The sequence below is a fragment of the Equus caballus genome, chromosome 20, assembly GCF_041296265.1.
Source record: "Equus caballus isolate H_3958 breed thoroughbred chromosome 20, TB-T2T, whole genome shotgun sequence".
Classification (NCBI taxonomy): Eukaryota; Metazoa; Chordata; class Mammalia; order Perissodactyla; family Equidae; genus Equus; species Equus caballus.
In genome coordinates, this window is record NC_091703.1 from 27,960,269 (window position 1) to 27,974,869 (window position 14,601).

A 14,601-nucleotide genomic window follows, 5' to 3' on the forward strand; every position below is an offset into this window, starting at 1 on the left:
GTCAGAGAGGAAACAGAATGGAAGGGAGAGATCAAGTGCAGCTGATCATTTCTTTAAGGACTTTGGCCTCTACTCTGATAAAATGAGGAGACATTGGATTTTAAGCAGGGAAGTAACTTTACATGACTTGAGTGTTTTAAACAGCCCCTCCGCCAACTCTGTGGAGAATTTTTTGTTTGGAGAAAAGAATGGAAGCAGGGAGATCTAAGTCTCTCTCATCATGCTACATATCAGAAATAACTGTGGCTTGGACAGGATGGTGGCAGTCGAGTTGGTGAGGAGTAGTCACAATCTAGATATATTTTAAAGATAAAGTCAAGAGACATTCCTGCGAGAATGGATGTGAGGAGGGGAAGTAGAATCAATTATGACTTTGAGGTGTTTTGCTGACAACCTGGAAGATGGAGTTGCCATTATCTGAAATGGGGACGCCAGGATGTACCAGTAATATTAGGGAAATATTGGGCATCCTGTTTTAGACATGCTAACTTTTAGATGCCAAGTATAAAACCCTCAAGTGTAATGCTAAGCAATGAGTTGAATCTACAAGCCTGTAGTTTAATGGAGTACTCTAGACTGCAGATACAAATTAGATAGTTGTAGTCACATAGACATTACTTAAGCCATGAGAACTGATGAGATCACCAGGTAGAGATTGTATATAAAGAAGAGGTCCAAGGACCAAGCCCTGAGACATTCCCTTATAAAAAAAAGTGGATGAGAGGAGGGGAAACAAAGGGCATTGAGAAGGAGAAGGCAGTGAGGTAGAAAGAAAATCAGGACAACAGTGTCTTGGAAGTCAAATGAAGAAAATATTTTAAGAAGGATAAGGTGCCTATGGCTCCTGAGAAATCATGGACTTGGAAGCAATCATTAGTATCAGATATTTAGAGGTCATTGGTGATTTTGACAAAAACTTTACAGGAAGTGGTGGTGCCAGAAAAACTGAATGTAGTTCATTAGGAGAAGAATAGGAGGAGAGAAATTGCAGACAGTAAATCTGTACAGTTCCTTAGAGATTTTGTATAAAGTCATCTGAGACATAGGGTAGTAGCTAGAGGGAAATGTTGAGGCAAGAGAAATGTTTTTAAGATAGTAGTCAAATAGTGTATTTGAATGTTCATAAGAATACCCCAATAGTCGGTAGAATATTGTTCCAGTCAATGCAGATAAAATTCTCTTTAAGTCGTTAGTAATTCACTGATAGGAATACAAGACAATTCCTTTCCCTGAGGAGACTAAAGAATTTTCCAAGGTTTATGATAGCACATATAGATTTTAATTCCATGTTTCTCTTCCCAGTTATTTTTTCTTTTCAGGACAAAATTACACGTAGGCTGGTTCTAGAACTATGCTAAAGTGTAAAATGGTGGAAGGAATCATCAGATGTCCACTATGGAGTAACAAACTTGCCAGTCCACTAGCTTGCCTCATCATTAGTCTCATTTAACAGATACCATCAGTCTGCAATCACAAAAGAGATATTTGCTTTTTGAGGGTGGTCATATTTTCTAACACATAATGCTGATGCCTAACCTCTGGTCATATATGATTGGGCCAGAGCTCTCAAAGGCAATCAACCCATGGGCTGGCAAGTGACCTGTAAGACCTATAACTTGATTTTCAATAAAAATCTCTGCCTCAAAACTGGTTCAAGTATTTAGATAGGTGGCCACATGGATTTCTTAAGGTGGGGGAGAATTGGAACAGGAAAAAGCAAAGAGAATCGGACGGTAGATGGAAGAGACATAATAGATTCAAAGAAAAAATGACACTGAGAAATTTACTCATTTACATTAATCCCTAATTGCCAGCATATAAATCAATGCACTACAACCATTGAGTGGGGTCAGGAAAATCTAGACCTTGTTAAAGATCTATAGATCTTATTAAACTGAGAGACTCTTCCAGCTGGAGTATAGGTGACCTTATTCCTAAAACTCTAATTGGGTAACTCCCACTCTACCTAGCTTGTAGATAATTGAGGGAGAGAAGGGAAATGGAGAAAGCCAACACCAAGTGCATCCTTCTGTGAACTTCTGGAAAAGGGAAATGTGCCTTTCCTGCTCTATTGACCCAACGTCTCTGGAGGGCCAGATCTAAGGTGATGTTGGCTTCTCTTTCCTATCCTCTCTTCAAGTATGTGTCCTCTTTGCTTTAGACAAAGAAGAACTTAATCACTCATTTATTCAATAAATACTTATTGAATGTATGCTATGTACCAGATACTGCATTAGTCCCTGGGATAACAGCTTTAAACAAAATAGGCAGAAATATCTTTCCTTTCTAGTGGTAAGTTTACAGAAATATTTTTTAAATAAAGTTGCATATAAAATGGTAGATAATGTGAAAATAAATTCTAAGGAGAACAAGTAATCAGGGAAGGACACTAGGGGTGAGTTTTTATTTTCAACTTCTAAATGGAATATTGCTGAATTTGAGCAAAAATCTGAAGGGAGAAAATGAATGAGTCATGGGAATATCCAGGTAATGTCATTCCAGACAGAGGCTATAGTGCCCACAAAGACCCTGACATGGCGTTTACCTTGTGTATTTGAGGAATAGCAAGGAGGCTACTTCTACTGGAATAAAATGAATGATATTTTAATGTACATATCACTAATCTATTGCCACAAATATATGGCTTAACAAACCATCCAAATTCAGTAGATTAAAACTATTAGAATCTAGTTAGCTCTCTAGACTGTGGTTCACTAATCTAGGTGGGGATTGATCAGACTGTTTATGTCCCAGCTGGGCTGACTCACATGTCTGGTGAACAACAGACAAACAGCTAATCTCCAAACATCTCTTATTCCTTCACATGTTAAACCCAGGCAAGTTCTCATGACAATGGCTCAGGGCAAAAGCAATCAGGAAAAAAAGAAAAACCTTCCTGGAACTAAAAAGCAATGACAGCAAGGTTGTAAGACATAAGGTTCATATACAAAGGTCAATCAATTTCTTATATACCGGGAATGAACAATTATAATTTTAAATTAAAAACACAATATAATTTACATTAGCACCCCCTAAAGTGAAATACTTAAGTATAAATCTAACAAAACTTGTATGAGATCTACATGAGGAAAATTACAAAAGTCTGATTAAAGATATTAAAGAACTAAACAAATAGAAAGATATTCCATGTTCATGAACAGAAAGACTCAATATTGACAAGATGTGAGTTCTTCCCAACTTGATCTATAGATTCAACACAATCCCAATCAAAGTACCCACAAATTATTTTGTGGATATTGGCAAACTGATTCTAAAGTTTATATAGAGAGGCAAAAGACCCAGAATAGTCAACAAATATTAAAAGAAAAGAACAGAGTTGGGGGTATGACACTACCTGACTTCAATACTTATTATAAAGCTACAGCAATCAAGACATTATGGTACTTTTAAAGAATAGATAAATAGATCAATGGGACAGAATAGGGAGCCTAGAAACAGAGCCACACACATATAATCAGTTGATCTATGATAATGGAGCAAAAGCAATGCAAGGGATAAAGGACAGGCTTTTCAACGAATAGTGCTGGAACAATTGCACATCCACATGCAAAAGATAAATCTAGACACACATCTGATACTCACAACTAAAATTAACTCAAAATGAATCATAGATTGAAATGTAAAACACAAAACTATAAAACTCCTAGATGACATAGGAGAAAATCTAGATGACCATTGAGTCTGGTGATGATTTTTTAGATATAGCGCCAAATGCACAAGCCATGAAAGAGATAATTGATAAGCTGGACTTGACTAAAATTAAAAAGTTCTGCTCTGTAAAAGACACTGTCAAGAGACTGAGAAGACAAGCCACAGACTAGAAGAAAATATTTGCCTAAGACATTACTGATAGAGGACTGCTATCCAAAATATACAAAGAACTCTTAAATCTCAACAAGAATAAGAACAGCTGGATTAAAAATGGACAAAAGATCTCAACAGACATCTTATCAAGTAAGATATAAGATGACAAGCATTCAAAAACATGGTCAATATTATACATTATTACGGAAATGCAAATTAAAACAACAGTGAGATATTACCACACACCTATTAGAATGGCCAAAACCCAGATCACTGACAACACCAAATCCTGGGGAGGATGCAGAGCAACAGGAACTCTCATATATGGTTGGTGGGAATGCAAAATGGTGCAGCCACTTTGGAGGACAGTTTGACAGTCTCCTACAAAACTAAACACACTCTTACCAACCATATGATCCAGCAATCACATTCCCTGGGATTTACCCAAATGATTTGAAAACTTATGTCCACACAAAAACCAGCACATAGATGTTTATAGCTGCTTAATCCATAATTGCCAAAATTTGGAAGCAACCAAGATGTCTTTCAGTAGGTGAGTAGATAAATAAACTGTGATACATCCAGACAGTGGAAAATTATTCAGCACTAAAAAGGACTACCAAGCTGTGGCAAGATATAGAGGAAACTTAAATGCATATTACTAAGTGAAAGAAGCCAATCTGAAAAGGCTATGTACTGTATGATTAGACTATACAACATCTGGAAAAGACAAAATTATGGAGAAAATAAAAGATCAGAGGTTGCCAGGGATTAGGAGGGAGAGAGGAATAAATAGGCAGAGCACAGAGGGTTTTTAGGGCGGTGAAACTATTCTGTATGATACTGTAATGGTGGACATATGTCATTATATATTTGTCAAAACCTATAGAATGTACAACACCAGGAGTGAACCCTGATGTAAACTATGGACTTTGGGTGGCAATGACATGTGAAAGTAGGTTCATCAGTTGTAACAAATCTACCATTCTGATTTAGGATGTTGACAGTGGGAGAGAATGTGTGTGGTGTGGGAGTGGGATGTGAGAACTTTCCACTCAGTTTTGCTGTGAACCTAAAAGTGCTCTAAAAAATAAAGCCTATTTTAAAAAACAAACAAAAGACGAAACAACCAAAAAAAGCAAGCAGAAAGAGCAACTGGCTTATTCAAGCATCTTCTTTGTCAAATTCGCTACAATGGGATCATTGGTCAAAGTAAGTTGCAGTGCTCAGCCTAGAGAGAGTGGGAAGACACTGCAAGGTGACATGAAAAACAGCATGCATAAAGGGACTGGAGAAGGAATGGGGTCATTAAGGCAATAAACCCACCACAGGTAGCTAATTATTTCTGGTTGATTTGATGCAGAAAGGTCAAGATAAAAATTAACTTTTCTGTTACCTGGTGATGTGCTCCACATATTCCAGTTTCTTACCCCAACTCCGTCATCACCGAAGCCGTAATCATGATCCATCCTGGCAGTTACAACATTCCTAAACCTCACCCATCTTTCACCTTATCCTTAACAACATCTCTGCTATTCATTTCATCACTAAACTGAAAGTTAAATGGAAAGGCTCAGCGATAAAATCGGTGTTTTTATTATACATTACTTGGATAAATAAATAAATAATGTGATTTTTCTTTTAGGCCAAAGTAAAATGTTCAGAACGTAAACTAATCTTAACGTTTGAAAACACACTCTGATGGTGAGGCTTCATGCATTCAATCCACAAATACTCACCAAATGGCTGCTTTGTGTTGAGAACTGTTCTCCACCTCAGAGATCCAGAAAAAAAAAAAAAAAAAATCTGTCCTCATGGACAGAAATTTTGGTAAAAGCCTACTGATTAAAAAAAAAGAAGAAGAAAGGAAAATATGCATTGTGTCCGATTGTGATTATTTTATCAATAAGAAATAGCGACTTCAACAGTGTTGAAAAGGCAGCGCAAGGGCAAGGAGACAATCAGAGACTCAGTGGACTGACTCTGGGAAAGGGACAAGGAAACCGGGGTTTTCAGAGGATCAGAGGCCATCAAACACTCGTCTCGCTTCCAATGCCACCTCTAAACTCCTATCCTCATTTTCTCACGGAAAATTTCCATCTGAAGGCTTTATGCCACTTTTTCCACAAGAGTTTTATCTTTTTCTCCTCCACCCCCCCACCCACCCCCATGTTGAAAAGAGGGACAAAAAAGGTAGATGTCACTGCTAAGGATTACGAAATGAAGTCTATGTTTCATTCCAATTTTACGTCGGAGAGGCTATTTTCAATACATGAGGGGACTACAGCAAAATTGACATTCCTTGGCCCGTACGGGGATCGAACCCGCGACCTTGGCGTTATTAGCACCACGCTCTAACCAACTGAGCTAACCGGCCAACTGGCACGTCGACGTTTTCATTTAAAAAATAAAAAGTGTGTTCACATTCTTTTATTTAAAATTAAAGATCTTGCTTCCCCCTTTCCAAGGAAACTTTTTCGTTTAACTTTTTTTAACCAAGATCAAGTCACGTTGCTTCTTCAAGCCTCTCTTCCTGTTTTCCATTTCCCCTTTCTGCGCTCCTGCAAAACGAAAAAGACAAGGTAAAAACTGCCTGCAGCAGAAACGAACTTCGCCTCTCCCTTGAAAACAGACTTTCTCAAACTTGTCGATTTCCCTCAAGAAAACACAATGAAACATTCACAAGAGAGGCTTCCTTAGCGCCCACTCGCTGCGCCTCCCATACACCAAGAGTTCTCAAGTTCAACAAGCCTGGCGCGTAATTCTCTTTACACACGAAACACACACGGACGGTGATGTAAGCCAGGTTTAGCGGGTGCAGGAACGGGGAGAGGTGGGTGCGGGGGCGGGAGAGGAGACAAGTCTGAGCTCCAGAGCCCTCACAAAGATCCTAGACAGGCAGCTCTTCCTCCTGGACGATTTCCCAGCAACTCAGCGTCCAGCTCTGAGTTTGCCCACGCAGGCGAAGGCCATTTCTAGCGGAAAGAGGGATCCGGACCATTTCTGGAGTGACAATGGCACCCGCGAGCGCTCTAGATTTTCCGAGCCGCTTTCAAATTTCTCGGATTTCTGTTCTGAAGGCAAAAAAAGCTGACACTGCGATGCCCCAGCAGCTGTGCAGACCTCAAAACTTTGGAGAAAAGGACGTATTGGAATTTCCGGTCTGAGTGGGGCCTCTTAAAACTGGGTTTGGAGGCTATTCCAATAAAAACAAGATACAAACAAACGCTGAAGAATTAACAAAGCTTAGACGATTTATCCTTAGCTAAGTTGGGCTTTAGCCTTCAAAATTTTGTTACCTGTACCTTTACCCCCAATTTTAAAACTATGTGCACCTGGCACGTTTTTTGACAACTAATTGATTTTTATCCATAAGATTAAGCAGTTACTTTTCTTTGTGTTATAATTATTGACAAATTTAAAAATGAAACTGTGGTATCACTTGAATATATTGAACATAAATTCTGAATAATTTGATATGAAAAAAATGCATGAACAAACATTTCTTTTATAGCCTTTAACCTTATGTCATTGTTTTCTTCTTGAACTTCACTTTCCCAGAAATAGATATCAAAGTAGAAAATAATTTTATGCTCTAAATTATTTTAAGCTTTGTATAGCCTACTTTCCTGCAACAAAAAATATATACGGCCATCATCATTAATTTGAGGGAGGGCATAAGGCTCTAATTTTTATGAGTTCCTCTGTATTGAATCATCATTAAAATTATGGCATACACAGTTAATCATAACAGAAATATTACGAATTTGAAAACTAATCAGTAAAATTACAGGTAAAAATAATTGAATGTTTATCTAAATAATACAACTCGCCATTTAAAATCAGTTGATACAATGATGATAAATTAAACATTGCCATGGTGAGCCATGTTTCAGTGTTAATTTTATGCCTAGTTCATAGGTACTGAGGAGATGTATTTTAACATACAAATAAACTGAAAGTAGATGAGATTTTGTTGTACAAATGTCTCACAATTGTTTAACACTTTCTGAGTTAGTTGCAAAAAATCCCATGGTAATGCATGATTAATAATTATTTCTCATCTTCATTTCAGGTCACTTCTGGCACTAGAATGATGCAGAAAACAAGGACTTTCTTGAATTCAGATTCCTTCCTCTAGTGCCTGAGGTTCTGGAGAAAATGAAGGCAGCAGCTTCACTGTAGAAGGAGAGTCTAAGAAATACGAAAGGCAAACTCCCAAGGAAGGGACAGGGGTGGAAGGAGGAGACAGCAAGCTGTATCTTTTGGGCAGTGTCGCTTGAAACAGAAGAGCCTCCTTTCTCTGTGACCTGCCAGGGACTCCAGATCTTTGGGGCAGAGTTTGGAGGGGCTGGGAGGAAACCAAGTTTCCGTGGAGACTCACACACACAAATCCAAAGGTGCCCTGAATTTGTGAGTGGATTTCATGAATAGAAGATAATGGTTGATTGAAGTTCACCAAGGGTGCTGTATGGGGTGCTGTATGGGGTGCTGGGAATTTTAAATGAATGAACGCACTATACATCCTGCCCTCAGCTGGATGAGTCTGTTGGATTGTGAATGGGTGAAAAAGGGGAAAAAAGTTCAAGGGGGTAGATTTAAAGCTTCCTCGAGCATCTCAATTTATTCCCCAGTTTTACAGCTAAAACTGAGAGATGACATCTGCTGAGAACAGTTCAGAGGAACGAAAACCAGAGAAAAAGGACTGTATGGCAGCAAACCTGCAACCTGGGGTTAGGACCACACTCTAGCACAACTGAGCTCCCCAGCCATTCCTCTGGCCCGTGTTTTCTTTGAAAATGTTCGGTGCATCAGCATTCTTCCTGTGGATGGTCTTAGAAGGCCAAAGAAGTCCCTCCCTGCCTCCCACTCCTGTCTTGATAAAATGAATGAGAAATTTTGCTTCAAACAAACAAATAAACAATCGGTTTTAGCCATATTCATGGACTTGACAGAGAAAGGCTTGGCTTGTTTAAGCTTGTAAGTTCTAAATGAGGAATTGACAGAAATTTCTGCTTTTCTTAAAGGGCATGGTGATGTGCATGTGGTGAGTCTGACCTGATGAACCAAAAATGGCAGGCATCCCCCCAATTTTGTGCTTAAAGGACAATCCCACCACCTGACTCTCCTTTGGATGATTTTTCATGGAATCTCTCAGTTCTCACTTAGCTGGCTTGTCCATGGCCAGGCTGAGGGTTGGAGCCTTCCTACCTGTTTGTTTCAGGTTTCCAAGGTGAGCTCGAATCACATTTCTGTGAATTGCTGTCATCTGAGAAACCTCAGCACTGCCCAGCGACCATTTCAGAGGAGGTGAACTCATGTGAGCTCAGCATTTCTTTCCTAGCCCCTCTTTTACTCTGCATTTATAGTATTTTCTTAAATTCTCAATTTTTGAATAGGAAATGCAGTCACATTATATAAAAAGGCATGCAGTGAGCATCTCCCTCTTGCTGCTGAACTCTTCATGACCAGTCCCTACCCTCTCAATAGATTTCCATTGTTTTTAGTTTCTGTGCATACGTGGATGGTGATTTAATGGATGTTGCCCAAGTGTCTGCCAGAGAGGCTGAGCCCAGTGTTTTTGTTTGTCTGCTTGCTTGTTTTAACTATATTGAGCAAAAATGAGTTGAGTCTTGGTTCTGGATTCTCTACTACAGATCTGAGGCAAAACCAGAAGGAAGGGGAAATGTAGTGGTTTCACTAGGGGGCATGCTAGATTCCAGATTGTCACCTTCTCTCAGGTGAGTGAGACTTTCAGGTGCAGCATATGGTGTTTGGCAGAGGGAATGATGTAGAAGCAGGTGGGGAACGGAAAGGCCAGTATGCTGAGGGGTCTCCTTTTGTACAGCTCAGGGAGAACATGGGAAATAAAAACCTGAGAGAGAAGAGCTAAAAAGATGCCTGTGTCTGGAGAGTTAGACTAGGATGGAGGAGGGAAGTGCGATAGATGAGGGCCTTCTACGTAGAGTTACCTATTAGTAAGAACTAAACCTGGAAGCCATTGATAGTGAAAGGTGCTCTAAAAATAATTAGCAGGCATCGATTCTGTTGAAATGAAATAAAATGGAGATCACTTGAAAATCCTCCGATCAGACAAACCCAGTTAAACCACATAAACAAAACTTAATCTAGCTTGTTTCGTGGATATAAGAAAAACTTACTTTAGGTTATTTCCTGTAAATGCCTCTGATAATTATAAAGCAAATTTAAGTCATCTTCCTAAAAGGATATAAGATAACCAGTTTTAACCAATCCCCCTGCCATATGCAAACACCCATTGTAAGAACCAATCATTGCAAAGGTTAAATAACTTCCTAGTTTTCACTTTATAAGCCATCCTGTAGGTCATGCCTCTGAGCTTCATACCTGTTTCAGGTTTGCAGTCTCCTTGTTCACAGTTTGTTTCTTACTCAACAAAATATTCATATCAAGAAAAACTCCCTGAGTTTTCTTTTAACAATTGAATCAAGTATAATTAGACAATATGGTTACCCTATTTATAGGCCATGTTAAGAATTTTTGTATTGATCTTAACAATGTGAATCCATGCAATGATTTTAGTCTGAGAAGTTACACGAACAAGTGGGACAGCCACTTTGCATAACAGTTCAGCAGTTTCTTAAAAAGTCAAATATAATTTTAACATATGATCCAGCAATTCCATACCTAGGTGTCTAGCCAAGAGAAATGAAAACATATCTCTACACAAAGATTTGTACACAAATGTTCATGGCAACAGTATTCATAATAGCCAAAGTGGAAACAACCCGAATGCCCATCAACTGATTAACAAATAAGTAAAGGTGGTATATCCATACAATGGAATATTATTGAGCTCTAAAAAGGAATGAAGTACTGAGAATGCTACAACATGGATGAGCCTCAAAAACATTATGCCAAGTGAAAGAAACCAGACATAGAAAATCATATATTGTTGGAATCCATTTGTATGAAATGTCCAAAAAAGAAAAATCCACAGAGACAAAAATGAGATTAGTGTTTGACTGGGGCTGGGAGTGGGAATGAAGATTGACTGCAAATGGGCCTGAAGGGTCTTTTTTGAGGGGATTAGAAATGTTCTAAAAGTGGATTGTGGTAATAGTTGCACAAGTCTGTAAATTTGCTGAAAAATGCTGAGTTGTACACTTAAAAACAGACCTAAATAAATGTATGTAAATCAGACCTAAATAAAACTATTTAAAAATAACAAGGTCAAGAGTTTTCCAAAGTAACTGTTCCATTTTATGTTCCCCATTCTTGCCATAGTCTTTCTTTTTTTAATTATATCCATTCTAGTGAGTATGAAGAGGTATTTCATAGTTTTGATTTGCATTTCAGTAATGACTGATGATTTTCAGCATCTTTTCATTGGCCACTGGTATATCTTCTTTGGAGAAATGTCTTCAAATCCTTCACCCATTTTTAATCAGGCTATTTGCCTTCTTATTGTTGAGTTGAAGTGAAGATCTCTTTCTTTCCAGTCTGGCCATTAAAACAATTGAGTAACATGAAATTTACCAAAAAAGAAATTAATAAATTTGCTAATATATTAATTTTTTAAAGGGCCTTCTTTGACAACATATCAACTTTAAATAAAATCCAAAGCCCTTTCCATGGCCTGCCAGTAGGGTTGAGTCTCTGCTGACTTCTGTCCACTCATCTAGTTCAAGTTCCTTCATTTCATCTCCTCCAGCCCCACTGCCTTTGTTGATATTCCTTGAAGGTGCCAAGCAGGTTCACGACTTAGAGTCTTCGCAGCTGCTGTTCCTTGGGCCAGGAACTTTCTTACACCAGATCACCTCATGCTCCCAACAGCTCCTCATTCTTGTCTCAATTCTTATGCTACATTCTTAGGGAGTTCATTCCTGACCACAAAATTAAATGATGAATTAGTTAATTCATCATATAAACTTTTACTCATTACATATTTGTTGAGTACCTCCTGACTGCCTTAAAGTTTGGTTTTGGTGTTATGGATGACGCGGTGCACAAAAGAAAAAATTCTTGCCCACAATAAACTTATATCCTGGGAAATAGTTTGGGAGAGAAATGCAATAGCGTATAATCATAATCAGAGACTGACAACAGCAGGGTGAGGGGACAGAGAGTGTCAGAGGTCAGAGATTGTGCTATTTTATACTGTGAATGATCAGGTAAGACCCATCTGGTAAGGTGAAAGATGAACAGGGAATTATAGGAAGTGAGAAAAGGTATGTGGAGGAAGAGCATCCCAATGAGAGCAAAGATTCTGAGGAAGGAGTGTGGTTGATAGGCTTGTGAAATATGAAGTAATCCTGTGTGGCTGGAGCAGCGAGCCCAGGGGTGAGGCGTAAGGAGTGAAATCATGAAGGTAACAGGCAGCCAGATCATATGGAGCTTCAAAGACCATTTAAAGAACTATAGCTTTTACTTTCAGTAAGATGGGGAGCCAGGGAAATATTTTGAACCAAGGAGAAATGATCAGACTTATGTTTAATGGCATGGATCTCCTGAGTGGAGAATAAATCACGTGGCAGAAGCAGGGAGAGAAGCTGAGAGGTTTCTGTGTTATTCCAAGTCAGAGATGATGGTGGCTCAGAAGGAGGTGGTAACACTGGAGACGGTGAGAAGTCATGGGATTCTAGATATATTTTTAAAGTAGAATCAGGAGCATTAGATGATGGATTATTCATTCACTAAAAAAATACTTGTTGATTGCCCTCTATGGACACTGTTGTAGGGACCAGGCATTTAGCAATGGACAAAGGCGATGAAAATCCTACACCCCGTGGAGCTTACTTTTTAGTCTGGGAGACAGATGGTGAACCACCCAAATAAATAAAATATGTATAATATTTCTAATAGTGATAGGTTGCTATAAAAGTTATAGATCCATACAACAGGCTATTCTTATTGGGCCATAAAAAAGGAATGAAGTGTTGACACATGCTACAACATGGATGAACCGTACGTTTGACAATTCTTAAAAAGATGATCATGGAAGACCTTTCTGGTCTTCCAGTTGAATAGAGATCTGATTGAGGTGAGGGAGCAAGCCATGAGGATTTATGGAGAAATGGTAATCCACAGAGTGGGAACAGCAAGGGCAAGCATTCTGAGGCAGGAGCAAGCCTGGAATGTTCAAAGAACCATACAGAGTCTAAAGAAAGTGGTGAGATTGTGGGTCAGGGGGTTGGGATGGTGATGAGGAGAAAGGGGGGACTGGAAAATAGCCAGGGTGAGGCTGAGGGACAGAGAGAGAAGCTGAAGCAGAGAGCAGATTGCAAGAGAGATGAGGGGACTGAGGTACAAAGAGAGGGAGAGACTGAGCACTGGGTCACCTGAGTGGGATGGACGATATGCTGAGGGGCAGAGAAAGGAAGACTGGGAGTGAGTGGGCAAGAAGAGGTCCTGAGGTAGAAAGAGGTGGAGCCTGAAGTCTGAGGTATTTGTATTCTCATTTGCGTACTAATTTACCTGTTCTTGCCCTCTACTAGTGCTGGGGTCTGACTCAGAATTCTTCCCACCTCTCCACAGATCATCTCCCAGCAGCTGCAGACCTGGCTCAGGCTGGCAAAGGAGAGCCAGGGTAGGAGTGGAGGTCTGAGCCAAACACTCTCGCCACTCCTTGCATGGCCACCTCAGTCCTGGACTAACTCATTCACTGGACATAAGAAGGCAGCTTATTTTGAAAGAGGAAGTTCCCAGGAATAGGGATTCAGCACCTGTTCTGCTTATACTGACTCCTGTCTGCAAACATCCTCACTCCCGACTCAAAGGGCTTTGTTACAGACAAAGAGTTTGTAAATATAAGTGGATGATTATTCTAATTGTCAATACTGGGTTAAATGTCAAATGTCAAAGAAATGTGGCTCTTCATGCTGGTGTCCGCCCCCTGCTAATCAGATTCCCCCTGAAATTCCACTCAGCTACCAGCTGGGTGCCTTGCTACCTGTCTCTCTCTCTGGACCTCAGACCTTGACCTGTCTCTGCTTCTCTCTGGCGCCCTCACAGTGCCCTCTCCCTGAGTCTCTTCCTCTTTTTCATGTCTCTGTCTCTATTTGTCTCTCCATCTTCTCCTGTTTCTGTCAATATCTTCATTTCTGTGTTTCTGTGTCTTAGTCTGTCCTCTGTTTATTTTTCTATGTCACAGTATCTGTCTCTTTCCCTGTCTCTCAGTCGGTGTCTCTATTCTCCCCCTTTATTTGCTCTGCCCCTGGCCATCTCCACTGCTCTCCATTTCTGTTTCTCATTCTTTTTCTCTGTATCACCTTAATCACTTTCTCTCATTCTCTCTCTCTCTGCTTCTATTTCTCTCTCTTCAGACCTTTCCTCTCTCTCATTCACTGTCTTCTCAATCTCTCTGTCTCTATGAGTCTCTATCTCTTACCCTCTCTCATGCTTTTCCTCTCTGTTTCTCTTCCTATCAATTCATCTTTGTCCGTCTCTGTCTCTGTCTCTCTTTTAGTCTTTCTTCCAAACCCAATCACAATCAAATGCTACTCTCTGTCACTCCCAGCTCCCAACCCTAGGGATTTAGGGCTCTGGTCAAGCCTTCCTGATGGGGACACCCCAAGGTTCCAGGAGGGTGGGCGCAATCCCAAGGGTGCCTGCCTAGGCTGCCTCAGCAGTGCCCACAGTGCCGTGTTCACCACCCTGAGCAGCAGCCACAAGGAGCAGGTCATGGTCAGTCAGTGAGACTGAGTGTCTCTAGGGAGCTGGGTGTGGAGGAGAAGTAAAGGCGAGTCAGGACAAGGGGATTCGTAAGAGAAGCCATAAAGCCCATTAACCTTGAGG

The 14,601-nt window shown here is 39.9% G+C and overlaps 1 non-coding gene across 1 annotated transcript; it reads right to left on the minus strand.

Moving 5' to 3' along the window:
* Positions 1-6,128: 6,128 nt before the first annotated feature.
* Positions 6,129-6,202, minus strand: TRNAI-AAU (transfer RNA isoleucine (anticodon AAU)). The gene has a single exon. It is a non-coding gene; the product is annotated as a tRNA-Ile (tRNA).
* Positions 6,203-14,601: the final 8,399 nt, after the last annotated feature.